The sequence below is a fragment of the Neoarius graeffei genome, chromosome 23 (assembly GCF_027579695.1).
Source record: "Neoarius graeffei isolate fNeoGra1 chromosome 23, fNeoGra1.pri, whole genome shotgun sequence".
NCBI lineage: Eukaryota > Metazoa > Chordata > Actinopteri > Siluriformes > Ariidae > Neoarius > Neoarius graeffei.
The window spans coordinates 39789207-39806352 of record NC_083591.1 but is presented as its reverse complement, the minus strand read 5'-3'; positions in this window follow the sequence as shown (position 1 = coordinate 39806352).

Genomic DNA, 17146 nt, shown 5'->3' with positions numbered 1-17146 from the left:
GAACATGTGTTGTGAAACGATATAAGATAAAGGTACATAGAGCTATAGATTCTACATGATAATCATAAATGTAATCATAAAGTCGGTGTGATATCAGTCATGTATTTGCTTGTGAAAGCTTGCGGCTTTCATGTAACTGCCGCCTAGCAACGAGAGGCAAAGGGTAAAGAGGGTAGGCTATCATAGATTCTATTCGGAAGAGATCAACACAATTCTAGACTCCCAGAAGAGGAAGAGCTAGCACTAGAGAGTTCACCGGCGTTTTCATGCGCCATTTCCATTGAGTAGAACCAGAGTAGAACAGCCAGTGAACCGCAGCGTGTTCTCCCGCTGACGTCACAACATGGCCGCGAGCCACGGACCCAGTTTTCTTGCGCTGTGCAATTAAAAGTTGGATATTTGCGTAACAACAGCTTCTTTTCACGTAATTATAACAGAAATCTAACATGTTTGCCATGTTGTATAGTTTATTTAAGAAATTGCATAGAGTCATGTTCGTGTCATCAGCCCTTTAAACTGAATAGAAGAATCTCAAGTTCAAAGAATATCACAACTAAACTAGAAGTGTCAATTTTATACAATTCCAGAAATTTTCAATTTCAGCAGCAAAATATTCTAGTTCCAAAGTCTTTATCCCTAAGTGCAATAAGATTTACATAAAAGTTGATGTTGGTGTCATTTTTGATCTATACACTGACCAACTTGATTTTGTGTGTGTGTGTGTGTGTGTGTTCATGCCCGTACGCACACTCTTACCATTGACACAAGCAGACGAGTAATCAGATCGTACATTGTAATTTAAGCTTCGTATCACAGCCATGTCTGAGCCCAAGAAATTCACAGATGTAGCAGAGTACAGCTCTCCATCTAAATGCCAAGCAAAATTGTAATATTGTTATAACATTCGGATGATTCCATTCAGCGATGTTCCTATAAAACCATCAAAAATATAATTTTAGCTACGATGAGCAGCATCTGTATTAAAGTGGCTGGGTATTCATAATGAATATACAACCCCGATTCGAAAAAAGTTGGGACAAAGTACAAACTGTAAATAAAAACGGAATGCAATGATGTGGAAGTTTCAAAATTCCATATTTTATTCAGAATAGAACATAGATGACATATCAAATGTTTAAACTGAGAAAATGTATCATTTAAAGAGAAAAATTAGGTGATTTTAAATTTCATGACAACAACACATCTCAAAAAAGTTGGGACAAGGCCATGTTTACCACTGTGAGACATCCCCTTTTCTCTTTACAACAGTCTGTAAATGTCTGGGAACTGAGGAGACAAGTTGCTCAGGTTTAGGGATAGGAATATTAACCCATTCTTGTCTAATGTAGGATTCTAGTTGCTCAACTGTCTTAGGTCTTTTTTGTCATATCTTCCGTTTTATGATGCGCCAAATGTTTTCTGTCGGTGAAAGATCTGGACTGCAGGCTGGCCAGTTTAGTACCTGGACCCTTCTTCTACGCAGCCATGATGCTGTAATTGATGCAGTATGTGGTTTGGCATTGTCATGTTGGAAAATGCAAGGTCTTCCCTGAGATGTCATCTGGATGGGAGCATATGTTGCTCTAGAACCTGGATATACCTTTCAGCATTGATGGTGTCTTTCCAGATGTGTAAGCTGCCCATGCACTAATGCAACCCCATACCATCAGAGATGCAGGCTTCTGAACTGAGCGCTGATAACAACTTGGGTCATCCTTCTCCTCATTCGTCCGAATGACATGGCGTCCCTGATTTCCATAAAGAACTTCAAATTTTGATACGTCTGACCACAGAACAGTTTTCCACTTTGCCACAGTCCATTTTAAATGAGCCTTGGCCCAGAGAAGACGTCTGCACTTCTGGATCATATTTAGATATGGCTTCTTCTTTGAACTATAGAGTTTTAGCTGGCAATCGTGGATGGCACGGTGAATTGTGTTCACAGATGATGTTCTCTGGAAATATTCCTGAGCCCATTTTGTGATTTCCAATACAGAAGCATGCCTGTATGTGATGCAGTGCCGTCTAAGGGCCTGAAGATCATGGGCACCCAGTATGGTTTTCCGGCCTTGACCCTTACGCACAGAGATTCTTCCAGATTCTCTGAATCTTTTGATGATATAATGCACTGTAGATGATGATATGTTCAAACTCTTTGCAATTTTACACTGTCGAACTCCTTTCTGATATTGCTCCACTATTTGTCGGCGCAGAATTAGGGGGATTGGTGATCCTCTTCCCATCTTTATTTCTGAGAGCCGCTGCCACTCCAAGATGCTCTTTTTATACCCAGTCATGTTAATGACCTATTGCCAATTGACCTAATGAGTTGCAATTTGGTCCTCCAGCTGTTCCTTTTTTGTACCTTTAACTTTTCCAGCCTCTTATTGCCCCTCTCCCAACTTTTTTGAGATGTGTTGCTGTCATGAAATTTCAAATGAGCCAATATTTGGCATGAAATTTCAAAATGTCTCACTTTTGACATTTGATATGTTGTCTAAGATTTGTAAATTATTGCATTCCGTTTTTATTGACAATTTGTACTTTGTCCCAACTTTTTTGGAATCGGGGTTGTAATGCATTTACTAAACTGCAAAAGGAATTTTAAAAAGAGTAAAGAACTAAACACAAGAAAGATATACCGTATTAAACATGTGTTTTTTGAGCTGTAAACTAAATGAGGTGATGGTACTGTGATGAAGCACATCAATGCTGTCGTTAATACTGACAAAATTACCATTTTTATCATAGGTATTTTATGGTTTGAGAATGTCTCAAAATGCCATTCTATTGGTTAAAATAATCCTTAACCTTGCAAGGCTGATGTAGAGTCAACCTTTTGGTACTTCTCTACGTCATTTAAAAAAAAATTAAATTAAAAGACATTTTTTAAAATTATGCACTTGGTTAGGTTCACAGCTGGAGTGACGTTACACTTTAAATAACTCCCTAACTGAACATTGTGTTCTTTAATTTGTTACTTCATGGAGCATTTACGCATTAAGAGAGATGAAGCACCTACCAACAAGTTCAGAGGCGTATCTCTGGAAAGGATCAAATGGGCACTTTCCCTTCCCACTATGTTGTCTATTTTCCAGAGTCAGGTTGCCGTCTGTATAAGACTGGAAGACAGAACACAGCACAGGCTACATGAAGCATCTACATGGTGTGCTACAATGCAGGAAAGTATTCACAAAGATTGAAACTTTGCTAATGTCTACAATAACAAGAAAATGACATTTTGCAGTGAAATAATGTGAGATATTACTCACCATTAAATCACAGGTTGGATTGAAAGCATTGGTACCACACACATACATCCTGCCGTCTGGCATTTTATGAAGGATCCGGATGTAATTATGACACTCGGTCTGGAACAGAAATAACAGGGTCCAGTGAATTATCACAGTTTGGACTGTCAGAAAACAGAGATTCAGTTCATTCCAGACCAGGTCACAGAACACCACAAGACAGAAGAATAATGTGGAATATTTTCATGGGCGGCGGCACGGTGGTGTAGTGGTTAGTGCTGTTGCCTCACAGCAAGAAGGTCCGGGTTCGAGCCCTGTGGCCGACGAGGGCCTTTCTGTGTGGAGTTTGCATGCTCTCCCTGTGTCCGCGTGGGTTTCCTCCGGGTGCTCCGGTTTCCCCCACAGTCCAAAGACATGCAGGTTAGGTTAACTGGTGACTCTAAATTGACCGTAGGTGGGAATGGTTGTCTGTGTCTATGTGTCAGCCCTGTGATGACCTGGCGACTTGTCCAGGGTGTACCCCGCCTTTCGCCTGTAGTCAGCTGGGATAGGCTCCAGCTTGCCTGCGACCCTGTAGAACAGGATAAAGCGGCTCGAGATAATGAGATGAGATGAATTTCATGGGCTAGTTTAAGGACTCACTGAAGATGAGATGCAGATGAGAGCTTTATATGATAGCATACCTGTTCCTAATGCAGAAGATCTGTCAGTAATGATGTTTGTTTTACACACAGTCCGCACTAGGAGACTCTTTCCAGAGGGCATTTTATATTTACTGCACAAAAGTGTTGAGGCTAAAAAGGATTTAAAAGAAATATGGCCTTGGGTTCTTGACTGTATTCGGAAATGTATGATTTGTTACACACATTTGAGTCTTTATATATATTTATGGGGAAGCCATGGCCTAATGATTAGAGAAGCAGCTTTGGGGCCAAAAGTTTGCAGGTTCGATTCCCTGGACCAGCAGGAAAGGCTGAAGTGCTGCTCCCCAAGCTGCTCTGGGTATGTTGTACGTCGCTCTGGATAAGAGCGTCTGCTAAATGCCATTAATGTAATGCAATATATCTGTGCTGGCCTTGTAAAACCCTTCATACAGTAAAAGTTTGATATTTTCAATATATATACTTTCCTGTACTGAAATTGGTATCTTATTTGCATATACAGTGCTCAGCGTAAATGAGTACACCCCCTTTGAAAAGTAACATTTTAAACAATATCTCAATGAACACAAACAATTTCCAAAATGTTGACAAGACAAAGTTTAATATAACATCTGTTGAACTTATAATGTGAAAGTAAGGTTAATAATATAAACTTAGATTACACATTTTTCAGTTTTACTCAAATTAGGGTGGTGCAAAAATGAGTACACCCCACAACAAAAACTACTACATCTAGTATTTTGTATGGCCTCCATGACTTTTAATGACAGCACCAAGTCTTCTAGGCATGGAATAAACAAGTTGGCAACATTTTGCAACGTCAATCTTTTTCCATTCTTCAACAATGACCTCTTTTAGTGACTGGATGCTGGATGGAGAGTGATGCTCAACTTGTCTCTTCAGAATTCCCCAAAGAAAATAATTTATTTACACCACAAAGGTGAAGGCTACAAGAAGATCAGCAAAGCTTTACTTATCAGTCAGAATACTGTAGCAAAAGTGGTACAAAAATTTAAGAAAGATGGAACTGCAACCATCTCACAGAGACATCCAGGTCGTCCACGGAAGTTAACACCTCAACAGGAGCGTCTTCTGATGAGAAGGGTTGAAGAAAATCGGCATGCAAGTTCACTGCAGTTATCTAAAGAAGTAGAAAGCCAAACTGGGGTGACTTTTTCCCGTGACACAATACGGCGTACACTGCAGAGGAATGGCATGCATGGATGCCGTCCACGAAAGAAGCCTCTCCTAAAGCCCAGGCACAAAAAAGCCCACCTAGAGTTTGCCAGGGCCTATGCTGACAAAGATGAAGACTACTGGGACTCTATACTCTGGAGTGATGAGACCAAGATAGATGTTTTTGGAACTGATGGCTTCAAAACTGTATGGCGTCGCAAAGGTGAGGAATACAAAGAAAAATGCATGGTGCCTACAGTGAAACATGGTGGTAGCAGTGTCCTTATGTGGGGCTGCATGAGTGCTGCTGGTGTTGGGGAGCTGCATTTCATTGATGGCATCATGAATTCACAGATGTATTGCTCTATACTGAAAGAGAAGATGCTACCATCACTCCGTGCCCTTGGTCATCGTGCACTTTTCCAACATGACTAAACACACATCTAAGGCCACTGTTGGATTTCTGAAGAAGAACAGGGTGAAAGTGATTCAGTGGCCAAGTATGTCTCCTGATCTGAACCCAATCGAACACCTATGGGGAATTCTGAAGAGACAAGTTGAGCATCACTCTCCATCCAGCATCCAGTCACTAAAAGAGGTCATTGTTGAAGAATGGAAAAAGATTGATGTTGCAAAATGTCGCCAACTTGTTCGTTCCATGCCTAGAAGACTTGGTGCTGTCATTAAAAATCATAGAGGCCATACAAAGTACTAGATGTAGTAGTTTTTGTTGTGGGGTGTACTCATTTTTGCACCACCCTAATTTGAGTAAAACTGAAAAATGTGTAATCTAAGTTTATATTATTAACCTTACTTTCACGTTATAAGTTAAACAGATGTTATATTAAACTGTGTCTTGTCAACATTTTGAAAATTGTTTGTGTTCACTGAGATATTGTTTAAAATGTTACTTTTCAAAGGGGGTGTACTCATTTATGCTGAGCACTGTATATCAAGCATCAGTAAAGTCTTCCACTTATCAGCATTTTAAAAGCCTGGTTACTGTGAGTAAGTGAAAAAGGAAAGAATTAAATCACATTTAAATATTTAATTTTAATTCCATGCAAATATATCCTGCCTTCATCTGGATTTATAACCTAATTTACTTATGTAAAAACATCACTGTCTCATCTCATCTCATTATCTCTAGCCGCTTTATCCTGTTCTACAGGGTCGCAGGCAAGCTGGAGCCTATCCCAGCTGACTATGGGCGAAAGGCGGGGTACACCCTGGACAAGTCGCCAGGTCATCACAGGGCTGACACATAGACACAGACAACCATTCACACTCACATTCACACCTACGGTCAATTTAGAGTCACCAGTTAACCTAACCTGCATGTATTTGGACTGTGGGGGAAACCGGAGCACCCGGAGGAAACCCACGCGGACACGGGGAGAACATGCAAACTCCGCACAGAAAGGCCCTCGCTGGCCACGGGGCTCGAACCCAGACCTTCTTGCTGTGAGGTGACAGCGCTAACCACTACACCACCGTGCGGCCCAAAACATCACTGTCAAAATCTAAATTTTAAAGCAAGTTTACAATAGGAAATGAGTTATCACTGATTATCAACATCATTCATATCAGTCTCTGTGTCACCATCCTGAAGGAAAAGTTACTTATTTTTGAAAAAAAAAGTTCTCTTCCTTGTCTCGTCACTCCCCTGAGCTCTCCTAACACCACTGTGGAAATAATCAATGATTCATTCAACAACTGTTCTGTTGACCAATTATTAGTTGTGCTGGATGTATATTTTTGGCCCTGTATGTATAACCGTTTTGATTTCAGAAAACCCAATATAAATTTAAAAATTGCACACCAAATTTGTATTTTTAATTAAAAAATATATGTTGTACAATCATTCTTCCTCAGAAAAAGAACAGTTCAAAGAAATAATTAAACGCCCACTATTGCCATGACATTCATGTCTATAATGAGTGTATGTAAACTTCTGAATGCAAATGTATGTGAGAGGAAATGCATCATGTCAACATCCAATCTAACAAAAGCCCCTGATGGAACTCCCACAGGTTTGATCTGGATAATTTAACTATAATTTTTACAGCAAAAAAAGATCTCACCTCCAAACTTTTCCCTTTGTATGAACATGTCTTCCGCATATCTGGAGTCACCTCCCACTTTACCTACAAGAGAGATAATCAGTATACGTAATTGACCACTGATATAGTCTTAAATACAGTACAGGTTAAAATCTATTACTACACCCAACAATTATAATAATAATAATAAAGCACCTTTCATCTCATCTCATTATCTCTAGCCGCTTTATCCTTTTACAGGGTCGCAGGCAAGCTGGAGCCTATCCCAGCTGACTACGGGCGAAAGGCGGGGTACACCCTGGACAAGTCGCCAGGTCATCACAGGGCTGACACATAGACACAGACAACCATTCACATTCACACCTACGGTCAATTTAGAGTCACCAGTTAACCTAACCTGCATGTCTTTGGACTGTGGGGGAAACCAGAGCACCCGGAGGAAACCCACGCGGACACGGGGAGAACATGCAAACTCCGCACAGAAAGGCCCTCGCCGGCCCCGGGGCTTGAACCCAGGACCTTCTTGCTGTGAGGCGACAGTGCTAACCACTACACCACTGTGCCGCCCCTAAAGCACCTTTCATTCATTTAAAATGCATACAGACATAATGAAACAAAACCTAGCCAAATAGAATAGTGAAACAAATATATAATGAAAAATAGAATTGACAAAAATAGAAAATATTTCAATTAATGTTGCCACAAGCGGTGATGAAGGCTCCGAGCACTTCCAGTTCTGTGACCTGTCACACGTGGTCATCATACAGTGCACATGCATCTGAGATGTGTGACAAAAGCCTGCGTATGTGATGTGTGCACCACCAGTGATGAGGCTTTAGGCATTTACTTTACATGTGTCTGTTAAAAGCTATGGTTTCAAATATTGGATGTACTGTTTTTGTGTATAAAATTCCTTTAACAAGGCGGTGTTTGCATTTGAAAGTTATACTCAAGTTGTAAATATTTTATCCAGTTCAAATTTCATGAGGTTCATGATTCTATAGATAAACTACATCAAAAGGAGCACTTTGGTGTATCATAGCATGAAACACAGGAATGAGACACAGACATGTATTGCCACAGTGACACCTTAGGGGAGCGTATGGCCCCCCTACGCTCCATCACTGAAAGCCACAAAAAGAGCCACAAGTTGGCTCTGAATGAAGAGGGGAGACCCATGGCTTGTTGCTGCTGGGATGCAAGCCGGGATCTGATCAACCCCGGCTGGGTCACCTAAGTGAGGGGGACTAATAGATCTTGAAAAGATGACGCGAAGTAAAGAGTTATAAGAACAGATGCGCAACAAAAGAATTGAAATCTATCAGTCTGGAAAAGGTTACAAAGCTTTTGCCAAGGCTCTGGGACTCCAGCAAACCACAGTGAGAGACATCTACAAATGGGGGGGGGGGGGGGGGCACCTTGGAATAGTGGTGAACTTTCCCAGGAGTGGCCAGCCAGCCTTCCAAAATTCAACCAAGAGTGCTTTTTCCCAGTCCCAGTCCATCTGCCGTAAGTCTAACACAGCATTAATAAGAACATCATACCAACAGTCAAACATGGTTGTGTGATGGTCTGGGGCTGCTTTTCTGCTTCAGGACCTGGAGGACATGCCATAATTGATGGAACCATGAATTCTGCTCTCTACCAGAAAATCATGAAGCAGAATGTCCGCCTATCAGTTCGTGACCTAAAGCTCAAGCACAGCTGGATTATGCAGCAGGACAATGATCTGAAGCATACAAGCAAGTCCACCTTGGAATGGCTCAAAAGAAATAAAATTAAGGTTTTGGTGTAGCCTCGTCAAAGTCCTGAATGAATCCAATTGAGATGCTGTGGCAAGACCTTCAACGTGCAGTTAGTTCACACTCGAAAACCCTCCAATGTGGCTGACTTGAAACAATTCTGCAAAGAAGAGTGGGCAAGAATTCCTGCACAGTGATGTAAAAGATTCATTGCAAGTTATTGCAAATATTTAATTGCAGTTGTTGCTGCCAAGTGTGGTCCAACCAGTTATTCGGATTAAGGGAGCAATTACTTTTTCACATGGGTGATACAGGTTTTGATTAACTCTTACATGTTAATAAATGGAGTGATCATTTAAAAGCTGCATTTTGTGTTTACTTACATCGTCTTTATCTTATATTAGACTTTGTTGGATGACCTAAAACATTTAAATGTGACAAATAAGCAAAAATGGAAGAAATCAGCAGGGATAAATACTTTTTCACAGCACTGCAGCCCTCTTCCCCTCTTGCGAGCATGTCAAGTGATACCAATGGACGCGTTACATCGTCTAGTTTATTTTGATCCCATGGTCTTCATCCTAGCCGTAGAACTGAGGTTAGTTTAGCCTCTGAAAGCAAATGAGACTCAATTATAGTCGCCTGCGAGGGAATTTTCCTTCTATCCATTGCAATGTTTATTCCAGGACAAACACCACAATTAACCAAGATAATGAAAATCTGATGTCTACATCTCTTAAAAGGATCTTGTTTGTTTATTAGACATGCGAATTAGCCCATCTCTCAACATTGGGGAGTACTAATAATGCGATTGAAAGCTGAGTTTTATTAACATTACTCCTAATCCACTATTTTCATATTGGGCCAGCACATCAACCATTATCCCTGACTGAAACACCAAATTAACACACACCAACACAATTAAATGAGTGTGATTTTTTTTAAATTAAGCATGCGAAATATCAGTGCATTAGCAACACTGCTGACCAAAATCAAACATGGCCACCCCTAACCCGGATGTGTCTACAAACTGCCATGACGTAGATACCTCTAGACCAACCCCGCGCTAGAAGTAATTCATTTTCATTGGTTACACATACCTCACGCTAGAATTCATTGTCTTGATTGGTTACACATTCTGTCACCCACCAGACTAGTCAAGGAGCCAAAACATTTATCTGTTTGGAGGTGCCCAAATTCATCCTTTCCCTATGACTACACTGTCTAAAATATCAAAACTTCCTTTCTAATACAAAATCAAGACACCCATGAATTAAATGTACACTAAATCTGGAATGAACCTGATGAACCGTCGAGGAGGGGTAAAGCGGATATTGATGAAAAAGCCACCCTTTGTTGCCAAATGGTGGCACTAAACCAGAGGGTCTTTTTGGGCATGTGGATATCATCAGAACCATCATATCCTATCACCTGTGAACTTTGAGCCATATCAGGCAATGCATGGCAAATTTATAACACATTACCTGTTTGCATGGATTAACATATAAATGTATCGTTTTGCCTTTTCACAGTCTTGCAAGATATCGCAAATCCCTTCACAATTCAAATTCAGCAACATCTTCACATCATGTACTAGTGCATCTCAAAAAATTAGAATATTGTGAAAAAATTCAATATTTTCCATCAGTTATTTAAGAAAGTGAAAATGTTATATATTATAGACTCATTACACATAAACTAAAATGTTTCAAGCATTTTTCTGTTTTAATTTTAATCAGTATGGCATACAGTACAAAAACATAAAAAAACCCTATCTCAAAATATTAGAATATTTCATTTCGAGTTTGAGTAAAACAGTATGAACACAGTGTATCTCTCGGTCTAGTTCAGTACACACAACCACAATCACGGGGAAGACTGCTGACTTGACTGTTGTCCAGAAGATGATCACTGATGCCCTCCACAAGGAGGGTAAGCCACAAAAGGTCATTGCTGAAAAGGGTGGCTGGAAAAGGTGCACAAGCAACAGGGATGGCTGCAGTCTTGAGAGGATTGTCAAGAAAAGGTGATTCAAGAACTTGGGAGAGCTTCACAAGGAGTGGACTGAGGCTGGTGTCAGTGTATCAAGATCCATCATGAACAGACATCTTCAAGAAAGGGGATACAACTTTCGCATTCCTAATATCATGCTACTCTTGAGCCAGAGACAATGTCAGAAGTGTCTTATCTGGGCTAAGGAGAGAAAGAAATGGACTGTTGCTCAGTGGTCCAAAGTCCTCTTTTCAGATGAAAGTACATTTTGCATTTAATTTGGAAATCACGGTTCTAGAGTCTGGAGGAAGAGTGGAGAGGCACAGAATCCAAGGTGTTTGAAGCCCAGTGTGAAGTTTCCACAGTCTGTGATGATTTGGGGTGCCATGTCATCTGCTGGTGTTGGTCCACTGTATTTTATCAAGTCCAAAGTCAACACAGCCATCTACCAGGAGATTTTAGAGCACTTCATGCTTCCATCTGCTGACGAGCTTTTTGGAGATGCTGATTTCCTTTTCCAGCAGGACTTAGCACCTACCCACAGTGCCAAAACTACTACCAAATGGTTTGCTGACCATGATATTACTGTGTTTGATTGGCCAGCCAACTTGCTTGACCTGAACCCCATAGTGAATCTATGGGGTATTGTCAAGAGGAAGATGAGAAACACCCGACCCAAAAATACAGATACGCTGAAGGCCACTATCAAAGCAACCTGGGCTTCAATAACACCTCAGCAGTGCCACAGGCTGATCACCTCCATGCCACACCGCATTGATACAGTAATTCATGGTAATGGAGCCCCAACCAAGTATTGAGTGTATAAATGAATATACTTTTCAGAAGTTGGACATTTCTGTATTGTAAATCCTTTTTTTGATTGATCTTAGGGAATATTCTAATAATTTGAGATACTGGATTTCTGATTTTCATGAGCTATAAGCCATAATCAACAAAATTAAAACAAAAAAGGCTTTAAATATTTCACTTTACATGTAATGAATATAGAATATATGAAAGTTTACCTTTTTGAATTAAATTATGAAAAAAAGGAACTTTTTCATGGTATTCTAATTTTTTGAGATGCACTAGAATACCAAATCTGGCATGAATCCAACAAACTGCCTTGAAAGAGAACATCAAAATGTAACACCTGTCAAAACGCACAAAACGAAAAATAACTCACTTCCTGTTGAGTATGGCTAATACAATGTACTTTACAATTTTGTTTGTCTTGGGGCACCTCATACAATTTCACACAGATAGGTGAAACTATATACCGGGCAAAAGTTTCAATGACGTGGGGGCGCTATAGACTCCCCCGAACACAACTGGGGGCAAGCCTCTATCCCTGAGTAGCAGTGGCCAGGACTGATGTGTGTACCAAATATTATGAATTTTTGCCCATGGGAAATCACCTCAAAAATGGCCAAGTCTTGAAGAAAAAAAAAATCCTTAGGAAAACAATAGGGCCTTGCACCTCCAGTGCTTGGGCCCTAATAATAAATAAGAATATAAGAAATGTGTGAAACTAGAAAAAAAGTACAATAATTAAAATAACAAGCAGTGTAAATAGTAACATAAGATTAAGGCAAATAATAAACACCTTTTAATAGTTAAACTGAAAAAAGTTTTGAAGGTTGATAATATTTAAAGGTAACGTGTTTGGTATCAAAAACAAAATTCTGCTTCATGACTTTCATATGTTGAATGTGAAGAAGGTTTTAGACACAAGCTGGAAGACATTTTGAGATGTAGGTCCTGAACTACCAAAAAATTTAAAATCTAAAAACTACAGTCTGTTCGTGGAAACGCTTTAATAATAATAATAATAATAATAATAATAATAATAATAAAGAAGAAGAATAGCGGAGCCCCATAGGCATAGAGTGTGGATACATAAAGAAACCCGTCGAGTTGTTTTCTGATGGTTTCGGTCCTGTGCGTGCCTGCCACCATACCGGTGTTAGGAATGACCAGTCATACACACCGCCTTGTGGCCAGTGTTAGTAATTACCAGTCATACACACCGCCTAGTGGCCAGTGTTAGTAATTACCAGTCATACACTCCGCCTAGTGGCCAGTGTTAGTAATTACCAGTCATACACTCCGCCTAGTGGCCAGTGTTAGTAATTACCAGTCATACACTCCGCTTAGTGGCCATTGTTAGTAATTACCAGTCATACACTCCGCCTAGTGGCCAGTGTTAGTAATTACCAGTCATACACTCCGCCTAGTGGCCAGTGTTAGTAATTACCAGTCATACACTCCGCCTAGTGGCCAGTGTTAGTAATTACCAGTCATACACTCCGCCTAGTGGCCAGTGTTAGTAATTACCAGTCATACACTCCGCCTAGTGGCCATTGTTTGTAATTACCAGTCATACACACACCGCCTAGTGGCCAGTGTTAGTAATTACCAGTCATACACCGCCTAGTGGCCATTGTTAGTAATTACCAGTCATACACACCGCCTAGTGGCCAGTGTTAGTAATTACCAGTCATACACTCCGCCTAGTGGCCAGTGTTAGTAATTACCAGTCATACACTCCGCCTAGTGGCCATTGTTTGTAATTACCAGTCATACACACACCGCCTCGTGGCCAGTGTTCGTAATTACCAGTCATACACCGCCTAGTGGCCATTGTTAGTAATTACCAGTCATACACACCGCCCAGTGGCCAGTGTTAGCCAGTAAAGAAATAAAAAATAAATAAAATTATACAACCCAGAAACAAATAGGAGATCCACTTTTAGGCAGTGCCTAAATAATAATTTTCCTGACCATAGCCTTCTTGTGGGTGATGTTTGTGAGGTCCAGGGCAAAGATGGTCTCTCGAGCTCCCAGGATGAGCACACCAGTGTCTTCTCTCAGGAGCATGGTGGAGTAATTCCACACTCCCTCCTCTTGAAAAACATGTCCTCTGTCACCTAGCAACAGCAGAACAGACTTTTAGGGCTTAGTGTTGTGGAGTAGCTATTGAGAGGGAAGACTCGTGCTGCTCTAATAAAGAAGAGTCCAAAGAAGTGAAGTACATGTAAGACTTGGTGATAAATTAGCAGAAGATACTGTATCATTAAGTTAATCAGTAACCCAATAATGCTTTGCATTATTTGGATTTGCAATACTGATCTCCTGAAGGCTGTAGCATTCAAATGCCCCAAATTCTTTAATTTTTTAAATTACGTATTGTGAGGATTTTTCATGTTTCCAAGAAGAGCTTCTATGTGCAATGTAAGGGCTGTTTCACAATCATGGTTGTCTTTTTGAATAACACCAACTAACTCCTGCAACTAGCTTCAGTCTGTACATGCTAGAGTTTCTTATACCTTATTTTACAGGGACACAGCAGCCCTATCAACAGCAGCGCTGTCTCTTATAACTTCTTACAAATAGTCTGTAAGAGTCAAATGCAGGCTCAGTTTCAACCTTGTGTTCATTTCATTTAATTCTACTTTAATTATTTCATTTAAATTTTACTGGTTAAATTCAGAACTGTATTTTTCATTCACAATAGAAAGATGTTTAAGTGGAAGTTACATTTTTCGGTAAACTAAGTTCCTCTCAGTGTATCCTTTGTCTGTCAAAAGTGTCCTCTCTGGAAAACCACAAGGATCGTCACCAGTTCAGTTGTTATTACAGTTACAACAATGTACAAACATTGCTGCACAGTACTTGGAAATGCGTACTTAAAATCACATACATTTCAACAGTTTTTTCATCTCGTATCCCTAATTTTGTGGACAATAAGAAAGTGAGTCAGTTTTAGAAATACACTATATGCTGTCTTTTCACCACAGGTAACATGCAGTTTAATTATGCGCAGTTCATTTCCATCTCAAAAGGTCATTTTTGGCAGCAAAGAAACACAAAAATCTGTGGTTTGATTTTTGACCACTGTGGGCCCGAAAAGTACACCCCGATTGTGAAACAACCCTTAATAAAATTAAATATTTAAAATCAACAATTTTTAACCACATGACTTCAACAACTCATCAACATGCTTTAAAATTATTGTAAGGCTTATCACATTAACATTATCCAGCAGTGTTTTACAGCCAAGTCCCAAACTACACCTGTTTTTTTTTTTAACAAGTGAGCAATTCCACTTAGATAGTTTTAGCTGATATTTAGAGAGTTTTTCAAAGGGTTATGGTGGTTAAATTGCTGATTTTCTAAACATATGCCATGTCTATTTCAGACGCGTCACATCCATAACGGAATTTCGTCACATCCATAACGCTGACTTTTCCTTCCGAAACTCTGCATGAAATACAAAATATTTTAAACAAAGATTTTTTAATATTCAGCTTGGACCCCTCTATCAAACTCTGTGAAATCGTAAACCTAATGTCGAAATGGAGATATCCGTTTGATAGAGGGGTCCAAGCTGAATATGACTTATTTGATCAGTCCCTTACTGAGAATGGCCACAGCTAATGGGATAAAAAAGACTTTTTGTCACCCTTCTTCTTGGCCATTCTGGCCCCTTTTAAATGTTATATAGTTTATATAAGCTTATTTCATGGATTATAATGTGTTATTTAATAATATAATTAAGAAATTGCAAAATGTACTGCCCACGTTTAAAACAAGTAAAATGTATTCAGGTAAATGGAGCTTGAAAAAGTTGTGTATATTTTAATAGGCAACTGTCCTGTTTACACTCAGTGCGCATGTCCACACACGGCCGCCATTATCGTCCAAGAGGCGCTGGGTTGTTTGTTTGTTTTGTTTTTGTCTCCCTCCATCCTGCTTCTCTTCTCTCTCCAACTCTGAACGACCTGCTATGCGCCTTCTTAAATGCTGTACCAAGGCTGGCTGATTTCGGTAAGTAAGCATTTCATTGTCGTTACTGTGTTCTGGGTTTGTTTGTTTTAAACTTTAGCTGGGATGTGTGTACACATTAAAACATGTTTTGATGGAGAAAAAAAAAGTAGTTTCAGCTATGGGTTGTTTATTCTGACTGTTAAACTTTAGCTAGCCAAGTGTAGATGTACTGTTAGCTAGCTAACAAGCAAGTTAACTTGACGTTTCTTATAGATTAAAAGCAAATCACTGTTCAGTATTTTTGTTAGACTGTCTTTATTTGATTAGTTTGCTGACACCAGATGTAAGTCGACCGGTTTTAATTAATTATTTAATCCCTTGTAGTTTCCCATTTATTGCTGTCTCGCCTTGCACTGACTGGCTGTAAGTATGGCTTTTCTGTTTTTTGTCATTGTGGTGATTTTAGCACAAAACTAAATACGAGAAAGCATGTCGGGGGGCTTTCAGGTCCGTGTATCATCCGATCATTCAATTATTCCATTCAATCTGGAAAACGAAAAATAAAAACCTCAATATTTCGTTTTCCTGTTTTTCTGTATGACCAAAAAATGAGGGATTGGTGTTTGTTTTCCTTTTTCCAACTCAAAACAGAACAAATAATAAACAGGGAAACCAAAACGAAATAATAACTCTAATTTACGATTATCGATTTTTTTCTATTCCCCACGCTCCATTAGCCTTCCCATGATCCTCAGCGACAGTCCATCATCATCTCTGCGTCTATGAAACAGAAAAATTGCATGTGCATGTATATATCAAGTAATTTATTCATACATCCTATTCATTTAATATATTAAGCTGTTAATGTTAAGCTGATGATCTCTTAATTATTATTATCTCAATATAATAGTAATCTGTACTCGAGTTGAGGGGGGATGGGGGGGATGCCATCCCCCCGGAATAAAAAATGGTCAAAATCATCCCCCCTCTAAAACGGGCATCCCCCCCCCTTCCCCTGAGCAATTTTATCAGTAAATGTGGACATTACTTCTATTTAACATTGAAATTAGAAATGCCATTCCACGTAGCTTTGCTGAAACTGAGCATACAGTAAGCTCCCGCGAGAGAGGGCGCGCGCAAGCGAAGCGTTTGAGGAGGTGACATTCAGTTGGGGTTCCGTTATTTTTTATTTCATTCGGCGTCAGTGACAGCAGCGGATTGCAGCATCATGGCCAAGCAGAGTGGACAGCAAGACCTAAGCAAGTTCGGATTTAAGATCGCAAGAAAAAACATTTCAGGAGGTAAGTCAAGAGTTACGAATATCAGTCCCACTTTCTGTGAGCCCACTATCATGCTGTAAAGTTACCGATATGGAGCCTAATTTGTGGGCGGCGGATAACAACACAGCTATCATAATGAATGTTAGTTTGGAGTCTAGCCAGCTATCGATAGCTTACTCAGGTTCATGTTAGCTTTGATTTCTTGTATAA